The 15,070-nt window shown below is 43.1% G+C and overlaps 1 protein-coding gene across 1 annotated transcript in view; it reads right to left on the bottom strand.

The window, feature by feature from the left end:
- ARHGAP35 (Rho GTPase activating protein 35) overlaps positions 1–12,061 on the bottom strand; it is a 72,134-nt gene extending 60,073 nt beyond the window's left edge. The window contains exon 1 of the mRNA XM_063140563.1: positions 11,793–12,061. The gene's annotated coding sequence lies outside the window, so the exon portion shown is untranslated. The remainder of the gene's footprint in view (positions 1–11,792) is intronic.
- Between the last annotated feature and the right edge of the window lie 3,009 nt (positions 12,062–15,070).

Raw genomic sequence — 15,070 nt, 5'->3', positions numbered from 1 at the left:
CCTTGTACTGAATCCCACAAAAAAAATACTAGCCTGCAAAAGTGGTATACTAGCCTGCTGGAGGCTGGTAGAGGGAAATGGCGAGCTCTATTTCTTGCTGGGCTTGGAAGACGTTTGTGAACTACTCAGAGAGCTGGGCTACTGGGCAGTACAGAAATGTAGTAAATAATAAATAATTGGAGGGGGAGTCTTCCCTTGTCTAGCAGTCTGCTTGGTTTCTATGCTAGACACAGAGGAGGGACCAAATACCTTTTCCACTAGTCTGCTCATTCACCTGCATGGAATTCTGTGAATTCACCTAAATGCAATTCCTGGGCACTTTTGCCTACCAGACTAGAGCTTAAATACAAGGCTATCTCCCCCCACCTCAATATCTGTCATGAGTATTCCCACACAGGCTTTATTCCTTCTTTACCAAACATCCAACTTACATCTCCTTCACATAACTTAATCAAGGCACTTTACAATTAAAACAAGCAGAAAATATAGATATATGTTTCAGTGTCCATGTTTGCATTCAGTGCCTCCAATTCATACCAAATATTGGACTTCATTATATAAGGATACAATATGAAAATTAAAATCACCTATGATGAGTTCTCTCCATCTCAAAGTGCAAGACAGCCACGTCGTTGCTCAGGCATAAATTAGCCTGATTCTGATAAAGCAAGAAAGATTCCCATTGCTGCGCTGGAGACAAGCGTGACGGCCAGTTCCTGTCTCCCACTGAAAGCTCTGAGCCCTCACACACTACACTACTGAGTGCATTTCAAACAGCGGAACACAGACCCTGAGAGGGAGGAGACAGACAAGAATATCCCAAAGCACTACAGTAACCTCCAGCCGAGTAATATTCTTAGCCCACAAAAAGCCTTACTCACTCCCTACCAGAAACAGGGAAAAAATACCACATGACCTAGAAATGTTTATCAAACACCCGAGAAACTGAGGAAGAGGAATGGAAAAGTCTGATTTCTTTCAAAATTGTACAAGGCCCTGAAAAACTGGTAGTTTTTCAAACAAACTAATATCTAGCCCACAGATGCAAAAGGTTGAAGGAATAATATTTTATTGAAGTCAATTAAAAGGCATCGTTTTATCATGTTTGGTGTTCCCATCCCTTGAAACAATAAAACAGGCCTTATGCCAGATACACCAATTCTCTGAGTGTTTAGATTTGCCAGGAGTCCATTAGAGCCTTATATCATAAGGGCATGGACAATATCAGTGTCAGGTAATAGAATTTCCACTCGTGTCCCAAACGAAGGCAAAAGTCTTCCTTTGGCTTCATTTAATAGAATAGCAGAGAATTAAAACTCACATATGTGTGTGTGTGTGTGCTACATTCTGCACTGCAGAGAAAACATTTTAAAAACCAACTGCTGTGACAGACAGAATAATGAAGAACATTTGCTGCTGTCAAATGAAATGATGTGCAAGGAGACTGATATTGTAGGCACTACACAGGAAAAAATGGGTGTTATTTTACCTTTACATTAATAGCATATGATATCACCAATACATCTACCTCTATCCCACCACCCTCATTTCAAATATTAACACTGAGCAAAAGAAAATATGTAATTATTTGGTGGTGAAGAGGAATATTAGACAAACAAAACTTAAGCTGTTCTAAAAGAATTGTAGTGGTACTATCCATTATAGGTTTTCTACGACCACTAGATATAAAACATGTCTAACTACTGAGGGGCACTTATATAAGCCAGGAGTTTTAAGATACATGCCTTGCACACTGATAACTCAAACCCTAAACACTTCTGCTCACACAGGCTGCCAAAATACCACTGTTGTGTCATGATAATGTATTTTATGCTTAGCCCAAGTGCTACTATATACTGTTCTAGGCTGCTGGTGCAGCTCATTTCTAAAATAAGGCAGCTAATGTACCTGGGCATAAACTGGATAATACTTGTCTCAGAAAACCAACCTTTTAACCACAGTGAGCATTTCTCCCCCACACACAATTAGCTATGACATCTTAAAAAGGAGGATTAGGCAAGTCCACAAGTACTAGCAACATAAACTGAAGGAACCTTCATGTCCAGAAGCAGTACACCTCTGCATACCAGGTGCTGGGGACAACCAACAAACAAGAGTTATTGCTTCCATGCCCTGCTTGTGAGCTATCCACAGCCAGCTGGCTGGCCACTTTTGGAAACAGAATAGTGGATTACTTGGTCTGATCTAGCAAGGCCATTCCTATGTTTTTACTAAACAGTAGCTTTTTGATACACACATGTCAACTGAAGAATGGATGCATACTCATTTTTCAATCTGCCTAGTAATATGCAACTGCTTTCTTTTATTAAATTTATTCAACACTTTCCAAGGAACTATAGGATTGCTCTCTCAATGGCTTCTTTTTATTTGCCTCATTCCTTATCCTTCATCTCTTTCACCGCACCACCAAATTTCCCTCTACACCCCTAAGGGCTAGAAAACAAGATGGAAAAAATGGATGCGTGTGGGTTTATTTTTTTAAAACCAAATCAGATTTTTAAAATGTTGGTTATATTAAAGTGTCTCTTTAAATATGCTGGTTTAAAATTATGAATGCAACACAAATATATTAAATTCTATATTTATAGGCTCTGATCCATCTGAAGCTAGTCATGACAGATGTCTCATTTAAACCAATATAATCACAGCTAATTTAAGTTCTAGCCTTTCAAGGGGACTTAGTCAGAACTAACTTCAATTGGATTGTGAACAAATTCTCTTAAAATTGAACTCATAACCCATAATCAAACCAATTTAGTTAAATATATTTATTTGCATAAAGTAGCCTTCTCCCACCAGTTGTGCTAGATTACATCTCCCATTACCCCAGCCAGCATGCCCAGTGGCTATGCTGGCTGGGGATGATGGGAGCTGTAGCCCAGCACATTTGGAGGGCACAATGTTGGGAAAGGATGGCTTAAAGCCTGCTTTTCTTTATAAAGAGCAAAATGGGGCAAAAAAACAACAATTTTTGAGATCAAACCTTTAGATATTATAATTCTGTTTCTTCAAATGGTGAACATTTAGTTACTGTAGAACAAACGGATGGATGCTTATTTAGATGCAAAATAGCCATGACACAGAATTACCACCCTTTGCTTCTGGAATGGGCACTTCACCTTTAAATAAATCATCTTGCTTAGTGTCCACACAAAAATCCTTGATTTCACAATTACCCAAAGCAAAAGTCATGTTGGGTGCATGACTAGAGGTTTTGGATTATGCCTACAGGTAGTATAAAGGGTCGATTTAGTTGCAAACAGACATGTTTTAATTATTCTAGCAACCAATTTGTATGCATACTTGTTCAGGAAATAAATGACTTGGAAAGCTAGAAGATTTAGATCAATTATTTAAATAACCTAGATTTAAAAATCAATTCACCCTGAAGACATAGTTCTAAAAGTGAAAGACTAGATCTTGGAAGCATGGAAGTTTTCACTCATTGGGTCTTTGACCATATAATAAATGATGATGAAAAGGAGAGAAGTTTTCATAGGATGCATCTTACCAACAACAACTAAAGTTAGTCTAGTGCTGCTAACACCTTCATAATTATGCTTTCTCACTTACAGGCCCAAAAGAAACTGCACATGTTTGACTTTTCCATAAAGAAGGGAAAATACAGGGGGAAATACTTTATTTACATTTACACTTACTGGAAAATTCAAAAGCTTGCCCACCACTTTGTGATATTTCAGTTGGTCCTAATAAAGGAATTGTATTACTGTGGATGTGGGTCTTTCTCCCCGTAAAGGATCAGAACGGCTGCCTGTGCCCTTTTATTGACATTGAGGCACAATAACCCTAAAAAGGCTAAATAATAATGCATTGGCACCAGACCTAGTCCTATTTAAAGAAGACCCACTGAAATCAAATGGATTTATGTTAGTCATGACTAACAATTTATTTCAGTGGGTCTGCTCTAAATATGACTAAGGATGCAATCCTATACATGTTTAGACAGAAAAAAAATCCTACAACTCCCAACATTCCCCCGACAGCCATAACGGGAGTTGTCAGACTTTTTTTCTGACTAAACATGCATAAGATTGCATTATAAGTCTGGACCCACTATTATTTCTGGACACATCTCATTTATTTTCAGAGAGTATACAAGATAGTTTTAAAGGAAAATGAGCTGTATGTCACATTGCAATTCTCCTGCTGTAAGATTACTACTACTCTTTCTCCCAAATAGAAAAAAATATCCTTTGTATTTAAAAGGATGCTATCCAGTGAGTCTGGACTTTTGTTATTTAACTGAAGGAAAAAAGGAAGCAGGAACAACCTTACTACATAATCTATTTATAGTTAAAAAATAAATAAATCCGTAACTTATTTGCAAGGCTGGCTAAAATCCAGTATATCTCAAAGCAGGAGTAGGAACCTGTGACCCTCCAGATGGACTTCAACTCCCACACTCCCTGACCATTTACCATGTTGGTTGGAGCTGATAGGACTTGAAGTTCAAAACATCTTACTTTATGATCAACTGTTTTGCCAATTGTGGTGACAACATAATTTCAAAAGGCAAAACAATGACAGCATGTTAAATCCTCATCTTGGTGAGTGACCTTTCTAAATAATCATTGCTAAATATTTTAATAGCAGATGGGCAATACAGTTCACAGTGGCCACATCTGCACATCATGTTAAACCATGGTTTAGCATGATGAACATGAGAAAGAATGAGCCTCAGACTTGCACCCTCCTCCTGCACAGCCAGGTGGAGGAATTCAGAGCCTTTTGCTTCTCCTGCTCACCAACCCACCCACCAACCGTGGTTTGTCGTGTCATCTGCAATGACTGACTGTCATTACACAAACTATGGTTATGTGACTGGCGTATTGAAATTAATCAGAGAAAGCATTGACCACAATTCTGGGTTCAAATACCACAGGAAACTGTGGTTAACTAAAAGCAGAAGCATTTTTTTCTGAAGTTCTCCTCTTCGAGGAGAAAGGGAGGGTGCAGGCCCAAGGCTCGCTGCAGCCTAAGGCTCGCTGTGCCCATCGTACTAAATCAACCTTCCTCAATCTGGTGCCCTGTAGTTCTTTTGGACTACAACTCCCAGTACTTATGATGATTGGCCTTGCTAGCTGGGGATGATGAGAACTGAAATCCAAAACATCTGAAGGGCACCAGTTTGTGGAAGACTATGTTACACTATAGTTAAGCATGATAAGTTAATGTGGTCAGTATGTACACAAATACACACACAATCTAGCCAGCAAATGGCTAAGAAACTCATGCATGCAATGATAAGCTTTAAGACTAGGTCAGTTTGGACATAATACCAAAACATGGTTCAGTGTTACGTAAATGAGACCTCTGCTCATGCACTCTCCTCTCCCTCATGTATGTTAATTTCCTCTCACTGCCATTTTAGCACAAGGCATGGTTTGCCTGGTTAAATGTAACAGCAAACAATGGTTTCCACTAAATAAGAAGTGAGAGGAGAAATCAGAATGAGGGAAGGAGAGAGTGTGAGCACAGGGCTTCATGTAGTGCCAAACCATGAAATAGTTGCAGTTTGGCCTTATATTTGAAACCAAACTATGATTTTTGAAATGCTTAGTAATCAAAACAACAACAAAACTTACTTACCAAGTTTGGGAAAACCCTCTGCACCAAGGATTCAAAAACATTTGGAACAGTAATTCCATACTAGTGACCAGCACATTAGAAGACACTTCTCTATTACAGTGACCACCACACTTGTGCCATTGATTTTATGTGCACTTAAAATATGCTATTTAGTGGCATCATTCCAATTCCTAATACTTCCCAAATGTGTCCCCCAGTACTGAACAAGTTGTATGTCTCTGACCCATCACCACAGGCTTTGTAAAACATAGTATTAAGTGACAGCATTTTTTAGCCTAACTACAAGCAACTACACTAATAAAATGGATTCAATTTGTCTTTAACCACATCAAGTCAAAAGGAAAAGTTGCGAGTTATCTGTCAGCCCACAATGACCATGCTATGTTAGAATAAGAACACGAGTTGCACGCAAGAGGTTTCTTGATAAGCATGTAGGAAAGGAATTCAATTTGAACAAAAGGAAAGATGGGGAGACTTTGAAAAAGAAGGATATTTCAGCAAATTACATTAAAATGGCTCAAGAGGATACTTAATGCTGAAAATACCCCACTATTCTTCAAAACTAAGAACCCAATAGTGGGATTACAGAACATGTAAAAATCTCTCTGCTGCAATAAATCTGCAAGTAACCAGTTCTAGTTAAAATTAATAAATCAACAGGGCTAAAAACACTTACACCAAAGTGTTAGTTTGTTCTAGAAACATAGCAATTCAAACTACTCATTCAATTGCTAATCAAGGACAAGGTCAAATTAACTCCAAATAACTTGGAATTGTATGCATTTTAAAACATTTTTAAGCTGCAATCCTAAAACACACTTATTGGTAACATAAAGAAAACTACACTTACTTCCAAGTAAAGATATTAATGGCTGAGATACCAACTATAAGAGCAAAATGATGCCTGGGCTGATTGAGAGAAAAAATCACACACACACTTCTACATGAAGCACAAAAATCAATTATTTGCATTATCCAAACTTGACTGAAGAAAATGCAGTAGCATTACATCAGAATGACATAGATCTTTTACAAGACAAATGTGAAACTTACAAAAGGTGTAGGGCATTCAAGCACTGAATCCTAACCTACTTTACAAAGATTTGTTAAAACAATACATTACTACTTATTCCCTTGGCTCAGCACCCCAACTTTATCTACCCAAGAAGGACCAGTAAGGAAAAATGCTGAACATTTGTAGAACAATCTTAACAACAGGCCTATATAAGTATCACAGAAAATGTTACCTCCAAGGATTCTTGAAGCCGTCAATACATGAACAAAAGCAGTTGAAAACATAACATTTGCTTTCAATTTCCTCCTTCAATATCTCAACTCTCAGCATCTCCAACAAATTCTACCAAACCAGTTATCTAGCTTGGGAGCACAAGGGAAAACCAGATCAGTGAAGCTGTCTATTTGCTTTATTATATATATATTTGGTATTTTTTTATTATTATTTCAAAATATTTGCTTTACTATATAAAATGTTCTCACAGAGGAAAACACACTAACATTTCTCACTAAGAATGTAAATGGTGGTAAAAAGCCAGATCTAAGGCTTCAGTCCACACTGCATGGCGAGAAAAAATCAATTTACTGCCACATCCTGAAAATCTGCTGTTGGCAATATTTTCAAACCTCGCTACAGAGAATGAACTTGGATTCTTGCAACTGAACACTCAGATGAATCTAAAAGGCCTTTCAGGATCAAATTAATTTCCTACTGACTATAATTAACCAGCTTTACCCCACCCCCCAAACAACAACAAAAAGCTAATGGTATGCATGCTCTGAATCCTTGCTAAGATTTCTCCAACACTATTTAAAATTAAAACCTCATGACTATCCCACTGATCAAAATTATTTTGACGTGCATCACAAAGGAACATTTTTGTTTGCTAACTGACCCAGCGATCTGGAGGATTACATATATGTATAACTATTTCTCCATTTAAAGCAATGCTTTAAAGAAGGACCAAGCAGTTATTTTGAACTGAATTATCCTTTGCAGAACTCTCTCTGCAAAGTAACTTTTAATTGTCATACCCTGTTGATACCAATATTAAGGGTGTAGATCCAGTTTCTTGTTCTTCGTATAAGACTAGGCAGAAAGCTATAACTGTACCAGTAAAAGAACTACAAAAAACTAAAAGCTGAGAAGCCAAACATTTAAAGATGAGGGTATGAACAAACTCAGTGACCTTGTTTGCACATAACACTAACCATTGGTTAACGATTGCTCCCCTACCTAGGGTTTGTCTGACAGGATATCGAACAAAGCCTGGTTTGTTTTCTCAATCCTTGGGTTCTCTTTTCCCTCCTCCTTTGCCCATTCACTTCCTATATCGCAAATGCTTTTGTGGCACTGTGGTACTAGCATATGAAGCAGCTGGTTTTTCTTACTACTCCTGCCTGCCACCTCTGTAGCCTGGCAAAATAACCCATGAACAACCCATCATTTTGGGCTCACATGTAACAAAAACCAATGGTTAAAACAATCTTAGTTCACATGTAGTTACAACCCAGAGTATGGGTTGTCATTACATATGAACCCTGCACTATGGTTTAACTATTTGTTAACTATAAACTCAGAAAGCGAACCCATGTTTTTTTGTTGGGATTTATTGCATTTTTATACCGCCCAAGCACTATTGGTATGTAAATTCTGGGTTGTTTGTGGTTCACAACCCATAGTTACATGATAGTGCAGGGTTTGCACGTAACGACAACCAATGATTTAACCCATATACTGGGTTGTCATTACATGCAAATAAGGCCATGGCTTGTTATTGGGTTTGAGTTATTCATAGTTACCAATCCATAGCTAAACCACAGTGGAGTGTTCACATGTAATGACAACCCATGATTCAACAACCACCCATGATTCCCATACTCAACCTGTACTCTGGGTTGTCATTACTTGCAAACCAGGTTCCAAAGTTCACAACCCAACAACAAACGTGGGCCTTTTTCTGGGTTGTTCACGGTTACAAAACCATGGTTTGCTAATACGGCTGGGTTTGCACAACCCAACAACCAAGAATACAACAACCTACACCATGGTTTAGCATTAAGTGCAAACACTGCTCAGTGTGATAGAGCATATGCTTTGCATGCAGAAAGTCCCAGGTTCAATCCTTGGCTTCTCTAGAAAGGGCAAAGAAAGACTCCTGCCTGTCAGTTGACAATAATGGGCTAGATGGACCAATGTTCTGACTCTGTATAAGGCAGCTTCCTGTATTCCTAACTTTCAGAAACATCCAAGAGCACATTTATTCAACCAGTTTTAGCCCAACAACATGCTTAAGGCCCAGGTTCCCATCCTGCTATGAGTACTACTGTTTAAATTATCTGATATACCAGGCAGTGTTTACTATCATCTCTAGTTCTCAAAAAAAGGAACTTCCTTAAACATAAAGTTCAGGTTTAGCTTAGTCTTGGGCTAGAATCTCTACAATGACTAAAAGTAGACGGAGATAATGTCTAGTAAACTAGGTGCCCATCATTTGTCTTTTAGCTGTGCCACAGTCTAACTTATTTCAGAACTAAAATAAGTTTGGTGTAAGGATCTTTGGTGATTCCTCAATACAGATGAAGGCTTAACAACAACAACAAAATATGCAGGACAATTTGTTTAAGGATTGAAACAATCTGAGATATTCAGGTTTGGAAGAGTTTTTCTTCCTGTCTGTCAGATGATTAAGGAAGTTCAAAGCCCAGTACAATAATTAAAGGAGTGCCACCATGACCCTTCTCTAATCTTGGAATAGAGAAAGATGGCATCCTTGCATGTTATAACCCATCGCAAAGTCAGAAAATAAACTCCTCCCAATAAAATCATTTAAACAGAATAGATTCTCAAGGAAAAGGCCACTGCTCTCAATTAACCCCACCCGCCTTCAGGAAAGCACAATGGCAAGGAGTTACATATGACCTGAAGGTACAAGTCTAGGAGGTTTAAATCTCTCAATAACACAGCAGGGGAAAGGAACACCAGATGGTGGGGTGGGAGGTAAAGGAATGTTATGGGGAAAGTCTCAGAAAAGTTGGAAATATTACCTAACAGTGCATTTCCTCCTTTCTCTATATATATTTTAGATAACTTCTATATAACTGTAAGACTATTTGGATATAACCCAGGTCCCCACGCAATAGTAGGCACCATGAACAGGATAGGGTACCCGTATTCCCAAGTATACACTGGCGCTCCCTATTTCACCTTCTCCTCTAGTAAAACCATCTTCAAGAGGTTTATTTATTATCATCATCTTGATAAACTGCTAAAAAATAAAACACCAAGTTTGAACACACATCAACAAGTTGAGGAAAAACTCTTATTACCTTTCATAGAATTAACTAGCACACATAATGTCTACATCTGGCAAAAATATGTCATTCTTCAGCTGGAAGATGTCCCAAGAGAACAAGACAAGAGAAAAATGAGAACACTGAAAGAGACATCTCACCTCTCTCACAATTTGACAACTCATAAATAGATAGGGAGGGTGAAGGGCTGCTTTTAACAGAAAGAGTGAAAAAGAAGAATAGTTAACCTAATGTGTGCCTCTAATTTTATATAGGATAGACGAGTTCTTTGGGGAATGGGCAACAATCCATACACATTCAGGAAAAAGTATGGTCCTGTGCCCCTTCAGTGTTTAGAGGAGTATCCCCTCCATCTGAGGGCAACAGTACCACTTCCCAACCTCCTTAGAGCGTGAAAGGGAGATTCTCTTCCCCCGTAAGGCATGATCTCAGCAAATCCAAACTCCTTCAAAATTAGGAGAAAGAATCTCTAGTTCCTAGAGAATGGGGCTGGAGAAAACTACTGGCAACATTTGCCACCCCAATCATCCGCCTCAAGTGCTTCTTGGAGGTAGGACCACCCTATAGAAAGTAGCAAACAGATTATTACCAGACCCTGTCCAACATTATCTCCAGATTACAAATGCTAAAAAGGATTTTTTCATGAATCCCTTTTCCCTGAGCCTTATAGTAAAGTGTCTCCCCCCACATACTAAGCCCAGATCCCCACACACATAACGCCCCCCCCACACACAAAAGTAATGAGCGTGGCTTCTGCTCTCCTCTAGGCAAATTCTTCACAAGTTTCGATCTAATGCATCTTCATGGGACATGAGAACGGATTCCCCCCCTCATGTAATTCTAGGCACCTCCATATGCCCCTCCCCAACCTCAAGCACCTTCAACACTGTTATATGGAGCCACTCACCAATTCCATCCCACCCAAAAGAGAACACAGAATGGGGGGGGGGAGAGAGAGAAAGAGAGAACAATCATTACTGTCACCATTACCTTAATATCTCAAATTCCTCTTTCCTGCATTTCTTGCACCCATCCCCACCCCTTTGAATACTGGCACAGCTTGTTGAGGGGAGGGGCGCCTCCCCCCCTCCTCTCCCAAAGATCCAAGGAAGTCTCTTCCCTCCTCTTCCCTCCCCCCCCTCCAAATACGCCACGGAGATACTCTTTTTATACCCAATACCTCAAGTTTATCATCCCAAACATGGCATGGAAGCTGATGTTGGGGGGGGGGGGGGCGTGGACGAAGAGACGGAAGAAAGGCTCGGCTCGCCACCACCCCTCAACAACACGGAGCAGGGGTTGTTTTTTTTTGCCCTTTACTGCACACATTCCCCCCCCCCGTCTAAACACCTCACGGGGCGGGCGGCCGGGGGGGGGAAGAGAGAGAGAGAGAGAGAAAGGAGACAGACGTATTTGGGAGGGGAGGGGAGGGAGGAGGTGCTCTCTGCCCCTCCCCCACGCTCCCTCGCGGGGAAGGGTCTTTTCTTCGCACCGCACCCCTCCCCTCGCGGTGCGTGCGGGCAACGGGGAAGGAGAGAATTCCTCCATTTCTCTCTCTCTCTCTCTCTCTCTCCCCCCTCAGGAAAAACACGAGTACCTCCTCTGCCCCCCCCCCTCTCTCTCACACACACACACATATATTCCCCTCCCTTCACTGTCACCCCCTCCTCTGTGTCTCCCCCCCCTCGCTTAGATTGGATGTCTGAGGTAAATGGGGCGGGGGGGCTGTACCCTTAGGATGAGGCGGGCTCCTCATTGTTCCTTCCCCCCCCCCCTCAATGGGAACCGGGGCGGGGCGAGGAGAAGGGAGGGCTCGATCCGAAGGTACCTACCGGATCCGCAGCGGGTCCGGGCCGGGCTCTCGGGGCGGGGCGGAGAAGGACCCGAGGCGGCAGCGGGAGGAGAAGGAGGCGGCGCCATGTTCCCCTCCCTCCCTCTCCCTCTCCCTCTCTCTCTCTCTCTTCCTTCCTTCCTTCCTTCCCTCGGTCCCTGCGCGGTGAGGGAAGAGACGGAAGAGAGCGAGCGAGGCCTGTAATGGCGGCAAGTGAGGCGGCTTCTTTGCCTCACAAGGAGTAGTAGCTGCTGCCGCTGCTGAGGAGAAGGAGGCGGCGGCCGCGGCACCACCATCGAGCGCGAGACCGCGTGGGTGCGCGCGCAGCCCCGTGAGGCGGGCGGGCGGGGGAGCGAGCGAGCACAGGAGGAGGAGGAGGAGGAGGAGGAGGAGAGGGCGAAGAGAGCGCTGCTGGCGCGCGCCGGCGGAGGGACGGAGGGAGGGAGAAAGTGGGCGGGGCAGGCTAGGCTGCAGCGAGGGGGAAGAGAAGTGGGCGGGGCTCCCGGACCGCTACTATGGAGAGAGGAGGGAGAGGGAGAAAGCAGCGTGCGCGCACTCGCGCAGCGAGGGAGAACGGAGAAAACGGGGCGCGCAGCGGCGGCGAGAGCGCGTGCGCGCCTCGTTCTCCTGCTCGCCGGGGGAGGGGAGCCTGTCCCCCCACCCCACCCCCGCCGCCCTCCTGCAGGCGCGAGGCCTGTCCCTGGCTGGCTTTGGCATGTGCGCGTGCGTGCGTCGGCACACAAGGGAGAGGCGCTGCTGCAGGAGCAGCAGCAGCAGCGGGTCTGGCTGGCTGGTTGCCCGGCTTGCAAGGCGGTAGTAGCCACGGGCAGGCGCTAGCTAGCCTTGCAGCTCTCTGCCTCGCGCCCGCGTGCGCCTGCCTGCCTTGCCAGGGCGGCGTGCGAGGAAGCGCAGCCTGCTCTTGAGATCATCCAGGGAGCGCAGACTTGCGCCCCCGCCCACCTCGCCAGCCCCCGATCCGCCCGGCTCCCGAAGCGATCCCTGTTGGGTCCCAGCCAGGATGGGCGTTTTACTCCCGGGGGGGGTGAGGGGGGGCTCCTCGGATCGCAGCCTTTGTGTGTTTGCTTTGCGCCCCGGCGCAGGCAGTTGCGCTCAGCGCACGCACACTCCCGTTATCTCAGCCGGGCGAACGGAGGGAAGGGGCTAGGTCGCTTCCTTGCTTTCATCTGTGCATTTTATTTTGATTTTTAAAAAAGAATTAAAATAACTAAGGAGAAATAAAGGAGGAACGAATCTGGGAGTATTTCTTAACCATTATATTTATTTGTTGGGCTGGGATACTGGCATACCGCTAAATATAAAATCCTTAGGCGGTTCGCATATAAATATTAAGATCACATTTAAAATATTCCAGCGTAAGGGGCAGCAATTGGAGGCTCATCTCCAAATGAGTGGCTTTGGACCAGTCGCAGCCCACCCCACCCCACAGGGTTGTTCTGAGGATAAAATGGAGCGGAGGATTATGTATGCCACCTTGAGTTCCTTAAGGAGGAAAAATGCGAGATATAAATGTAATAAAGTAAATCCCACTGTGTTCCATGGGACTTACCCTGTAGTAACTGCATTTAGGGTGCAACCCTATACCCATTTACCAAAGAATAAGCTCCTTCGAACCCAATAGGACTTCTGAGGAGGCATGTATAGGGTTATGCTGTTAGACTGTAGTGCTGCGCAAGTGCGCATACTTACTTGTGTGTAAACGCCATCGATCACAGTGGGAGATACCTCCGAACAAACACACACAGGATTCTCCCCCTCCCCAATTTGTTCACATCTTTTGTGACGTTTGAGACCAAGAGATCAGAATATTGGGAAGAATTTGTGTGTGTGTTTTAAACATACACACATATCCCTTTGCTGTTTTTAATCTCAGCTCTGCAGTCTACCGAGATCCTTCTTGCACAATTAAAACCCAACATTGGTTAGAAATTTGGCACAGCCTCACCAAGCCATGACACAGCCCTTGCAGCTTCTAGCTTTCTGGCGAGACAGCTGGGCCTCAAAAACCTTTCCGCCGCAACGAGTGCAGCAAATGTATCATAATTATTGATGTGGTTGCTTAATATAGATAACGGGCATGCTAATTGCATAATGCACAGTCGTTTTGCTCTGTCAAGTAAGGAGATGCCTGCACAAATTGTGTCAGATGACCCCAAAGGTGATGCTAGCTCGCTCGAGTTCCTTTCAGGATGGATGGGGCAGCAAAAGTGCTCTCATCGTTTGGAGGAGAAGAGGACTTCTTAAAAAGAGAACGGGTGTTCCAAATCAGAACAACATAGGAACCCCTGGTGGGTGATGGCAGCTCTGGTTTAAGATGGCTTTGTTGTATGTGGGGCTGCCTGCCTTTGAAAATGGTCCGGAAACTTCAACTGGTACTAAACAGGGCAGCCCGTTTACTAACAGGGACTGGCCGGCAAGACCACATTATGCCTGTCCTTTTACAACTTCATTGGCTGCCAGTCCAGGTCCGGGCCCAATTCAAAGTTCTGATACTAACATTCAAAGCCAGCTTGGGGCCAGGTTATTTGAAGGAACACCTCCTCCCATATGTACCTGCCCGGACCTTAAGATCATCCACAGGGGCCCTTCTCCGTGAGCCCCTGCCAAAGGAAGTGAGGCAGGTGGCTACTAGGAGGAGGGCCTTCTCTGCTGTGGCACCCCGGCTGTGGAACGAGCTCCCCAGAGAGGTCCGCCTGGCACCTACACTGTACTCCTTTCGTAGCCAGCTGAAGACCTTTTTATTCTCTCAGTATGTTAACAACTAATTTTAACTTACATTTAAATTTTACTATTTTAATTCTATATTTTAATCTTATATCAACTTCTGCTGCATGGTTTTATCCTGGTTGTGCTTTTTATACTATATTTTGTATTTGTGTTTTTAACCTGTTGGTTGTTTTATTATATTCTTCATAGTTTTAATTTTTGTGAACCGCCCAGAGAGCTTTGGCTATTGGGCGGTATAAAAATGTAATAAAATAAATAAATAAATAAAACGCTAGCATGGTCTAATGGCTAGAGTGCTGGACCCGGGGCTTGGGAGTTTTGAATTCTAGTCCCCACTCGGCCATGGAAGCTCACTGGGTAACTCTGGGCCAGTCACTGACTCTCAGCCTAACCTACTTCACAGGGTTATTGTGAAAATAAAACAGAGGATGAGGATTATGTATGCCGCCTTGAGTTCCTTAAGGAGGGGGGAAATGGTGGGATATAAATGTAATAATTAAGTGGGGGTTAGTCAATTTCATGGAAAAGCGGAAC

Source organism: Elgaria multicarinata, chromosome 13, assembly GCF_023053635.1.
Source record: "Elgaria multicarinata webbii isolate HBS135686 ecotype San Diego chromosome 13, rElgMul1.1.pri, whole genome shotgun sequence".
NCBI lineage: Eukaryota > Metazoa > Chordata > Lepidosauria > Squamata > Anguidae > Elgaria > Elgaria multicarinata.
This window is presented reverse-complemented; position numbering and strand designations above follow the sequence as displayed.